The sequence below is a fragment of the Anneissia japonica genome, unplaced genomic scaffold, assembly GCF_011630105.1.
Source record: "Anneissia japonica isolate Jap-2015-1 unplaced genomic scaffold, ASM1163010v1 scaffold3032_len512176_cov184, whole genome shotgun sequence".
Lineage (NCBI taxonomy): Eukaryota > Metazoa > Echinodermata > Crinoidea > Comatulida > Comatulidae > Anneissia > Anneissia japonica.
The window spans coordinates 457,918-462,995 of NW_022688691.1; positions in this window are offsets into that span (position 1 = coordinate 457,918).

Genomic DNA, 5,078 nt, shown 5'->3' on the forward strand with positions numbered 1-5,078 from the left:
TCATCTAATGGAGTGTTGGTTAACATTTTTGAAAAGTAAACACCTGTCTCTTATACACATCTAGATGTGTATAAGAGACAGCAANNNTTGTGTGTTTGTTGTCAATAGATTTACAAATGTTATGCCTTTCACTATGAAGATAGTACCAACTATTGAACATGGCATTTTTATAATATTGATAGGAAATGTCAAATTATTGCACAATTACTTTAAAGTCCAAAGGAAACATTTCGTTAGTCTTCATTAATTAGCAATTATAAATTCTGACTGCTAATACTTTTGTTTTTAAATTCTAACTATTAAACCCATGGTCAAGTTTTTCCCAGTTTCCTGCAGAGGGCCACCTGGTAATAGGCACATAATGTCAATGCTGTGATAATAGTTTAACAGATTTAACAAACATAGGATAACAAAATAAACCGAAGTGCTTGTGCATCAAATAAATTCATTCAATCAATCAATCTTGCAATTGCTTACAAAATTCAGATTTTATCTAAAATTTAATCAGCTAAAACCACACCCCACAGTCGCAACTATGTTTTAACGAAAAATGCTTGCAAATGTGTGAAAGGAAGTGGAGAAAAAAAAAATGTTTTAATAATTATAATGATGATTATACTAACTAATGATAATAAATAATAAATATAATAATATAATAATAATACTAGTAAAACGAATATGGATAAAATACAATAATGCTGAGATTAGTGGTATTACAATATCAACAACAGTAATATAATAATAATAGTAATAATAATAATAATAATAAACCTAGTTATAAAGCTAATTATAATTAAATACAATAAATTGATATTAATAATGATAATAATTATTGATTATAATAATACAAAAATAAAGAATTTCTGAAAACTGATTGGGCTTTGTATTGTTAATTTAAAATTTGAATAAATGTTTAGTTAATATGTTTCATATTATCATATTGGTTAAAGTATTCATTCTTTAACAAATAAGGCCAAAATGTGCAATCTGTTTTTTTTTAAGTTAATGTATTATAACTAAATACATTGATATCTGATATCTCTTGCTTTTAAATTTTATAAGAATAATTGATATTCTTTCTTTCATTGTAAGAAAAGAAAATTAATATGTTCTTTTCACAACTGATCATTACAGAAAATTCATTTTTACACACTTGAATCATGTGCTTGATTTTTTTTATATCCCATCAGGCAACAAAGTAATTTCCCTATTCAAATACTTTTTTGCTTTCCTAAGTATTTGTATACAATTTAAAAAAAAAATCCTCCACCCACATTCCAGAGAGAGTAAGTGAATTATTAGATACCTGTTTCCAACTACTATCACAGCATTGACCTAAAAACACTCTGTTTGGCAAATTATTGATTGAATAGTTATTTTCTCAACTTTTTTCATCTGTCCACTTGGTCTTGTGCTTTCCACAATTATTGACATATGGTTGTAAACACATTCAATGACAGATCTAGAAATAGTGGAGCCCAGAAAACCAAGTTTACAGATTCGCTTATGACATTTGTTATAACAAACTCAAAATGTAAACTGTTTATCGTTATTGGAATTATTGCATAATGACAATTTTCGGTGACTGATCCATGAACAAAAAAATATTGATAATTTAAGTGTACTACAAAAGTTATAATATTAGCAGTGCACCTCATACCAGACTTTAATTAGATTACATTAAGAATTTATTTTTTATGAACAGAATTATTTTACAAATCATTTATATAAATAATATGTTCTGTGATATATATATTATCCGTATTTTTGTTTGATTATGGTGTGCTGTTTACAGGTGGCTGGTTTTTTTTTTCCTTTGGAGTACTGTAGTGTTAAATAAGTATGAATATTCAGATGTAGCCTTTTTTGGTGATGTATGATTTTAAAAATCATATGAATTTTATTATATCATTATACAACTCTTATTATGTTTTGTTAATCTTTCAAACATGGGTGTCAACAATATTTTAAAATATGAAATACATAGACATACACTATAGGAATATAGATTTTTGTTATAATTATTATATTCTTGTGGGAAATTTTTTATCATATATTACAGAAATCCATATAATACTAGCTTTGTTTTGTTTTAAAGTGCAATTCTACAATTGTTTAAAATATATGCATGAATGCATACTGTGCAATTTATTTAAAGAAAAAAAATATTGTCGAATTCCTAATAATAATAATAATAATAATTAATATTATCAATGATTTTTATCACAATGAAGATGTATAAAGAGTTATGGTTGTAAGTTATACTGTTCATAAGAATAGTAGTTGGACTCTATAGGAAGTGGAGGCTATTGTCTTAAGTGTTGTTAAAGAAATTTCATGTTCATGTTGCAAGATCGAGTTTAAATCTAGTTACTTGTTGCCATCATTGTTCTGATGTTTGTTTCGTCAATATACGTTATGAATACTTTATGAGCATTTAGTATTGGTTTGACTTATATTGAATTTTATATGATCAGGTAGATAATAAATACATGGCAAAGAAGATGATACTGATGGTGACGGCTACGGCAACAACGACGACGATGGGGATGATGATGATGATCCTGATAACGACGATGTTGGCTGCACAATGACGACGATGATGGTGTTGATGATGATGGCATTGGTAATGATGACAATAACAATCTTGGTAACGATGGTGATAATGATGTTGACTGCAATTATAGTGATGATGATTGATGACCATGGTAACGGTAATGATAATATTTTGACGTTGGCTGCAATGATAGTGATGACTGATGACAATGATGATGATGGTAACGATAAGAATTATGTTGGCTGCAATGATGGTGTTGATGATGATAATAATATTTTGATAACGATGATATCAATAATTAAAATGGCTTCAACGATAGTGATAATCATTATGATAATGACGTTAGATAATGATGAATTTGATTATAAAAATGGTGATAAACGATTATAACAACAATAATGATGTTGAATGCCATAATGGTGATGATTGATGATGCCGACGAAGATTTTTTGTCGACTTGAAAACTTTATGGATCTTCGGTAATATTGTCTTCAAAGAAGCACAAGTTTCCAACTATCATTAAGTCACAGATCGAACAAAGTAAAAAATAAAAAATATTTACACAATTTTCTGGCAAAAATTGGTGTGGGTATTTTCCTCTTTCTATTTTCAGTTTCAAAAATAAACAAAGCAAATCGTTTTTTTTTTTTTTTTTTTTTTTTATCTCCAACTTTATTAGGTTATTAACATAGCAGATTATCATTCAGCATGCAACACATTGATTTTTGCTGAATGTTTTTTACATGCTGAATGGTCGATGTAATTTAAAAGTAATTTAGTGTTCATTTGTCCCACGAGGCTGACACCCGAATGTGTTTTAACGAAACCTGAAAATAATTCGTGAATGAAACAAGCATTCTTTGTTTTTATCACATTGTTCATAATCTATATAAATTACTGTACAAAATCCATGAATAGAATGCATTGCGAGCATGATGAGTGTTTGTTTGGCTCATTTTCAGACATTGTACCTCTAGGCATTTTAAAATAAGGTACGAATTTGACCTGTCCTCAATTTTACGAATCGTTCAATACATCTTGTGATCGGTCCCATACTGGAAAACGATACATTTACATACAATTGAGTTTCACCTGTGAAGTCTCCTGGGCCATCCCAGTCGAAGGTAAGGAACATCCCCATCCAATTCCCAGCCATCTGTGTGTTCGCTCCTCGATTGGCGCTTGGGTCCCATAAATACACAGGAATGTTTTGATTTGGTGGGCGCACAGTTATTGGACCAGGAAGATACACTGAAGCTTTAAAAAATTGGTATTGGAAGAATTTAATGTTTACGATGTATAGCAAAGTGGATTATAATATTGTATGCCAGCCCCTCCGCACTTTCGGAGGTGCCCGACTACCCTTGCCCCACCACTCCTGACGAATTGCTTGTTAGCATCCACATTTTATTGTAGCATTATGTAGCACCGTTATATTACAAAAGAAACAACGTGTCGCTGTGTTGCATGGATTTTGGCTCATGTGAATTTTTTTCTTATCCCTTAAGGGTCGTCTTTTCGTGTCTGAGCTACCCGGTAAATCGGTACCAGCTAGGCCTATCTCTCGTTTGTCCACAACTGTAATCTATCTGCGACTGCATCACAATGATTGTATCAATAAAGTTTTTGGTCAGAAACCAATCAACAGATCTGTTTAAAAATATGCCCGTCGTAGTCTGTAATTACACTGAAAGAAATAAGAATTCGAAATGAACATCTGTCGCGGATCTATCGGACGATGGCGTCGATGTCAATTTTAAGAAATAATACTCAATTAATTTTCACTGGCAAAGTACAACACCAGATTCCCGGGTGCTGCACACCCCTTACTTTCTAGAGTAAACAATTTCTATCAGGCCGAATGGCAATAGTAATACAGTAGTAATAAAAATGGTGGGCTATCATAGCATAGTCTTCATATATTTATTGTTTGATTATATATTGTAAAACCTCGAATTGAAGCCCAGTGGGCTTAATCTCGAGTTGAAACCCATTTCGAATAGAATCCTCCCCACCCACTTTAGTTTGAAAAATTAGACACGAAAAGAAGCCCAATGGCTTCTTTTTAAGAGATAGCACATGGCTTCTTTTTGAGATAGTACAGTACAAACACTGTACATGAATATCAGAAAACAAAATAAATTAAAAACAAGCCATGATTTATTCAGTAGTTTAGGTGATTAAATTCCATTTAAATACACTTCGTGGTACAGATTGATGTTAGAGTGGCCTTATTTATTGTTTTATAGTACAAATTCACAAAATTTACAGCATTCATTTTGAAAAGAAGCCCCTCTTTTCTTTGCAAAAGTAGCCTCGAAAAGAAGCCCATCTCGAAATGAAGCCCATCTCGAAAAGAAGGCCATTCAAAGTTCGCAAAAGAAAGAAGCCAAGGGCTTCTATTATAGGTTTTACGGTATATTATCGGCAATAAGTCTGACCAATCGCCTATTAGATATTATTGTACTGTTCCAACTTTCTCATAATGTTAATCAGTCATGCTGAAGAGGACCTGAGGTCA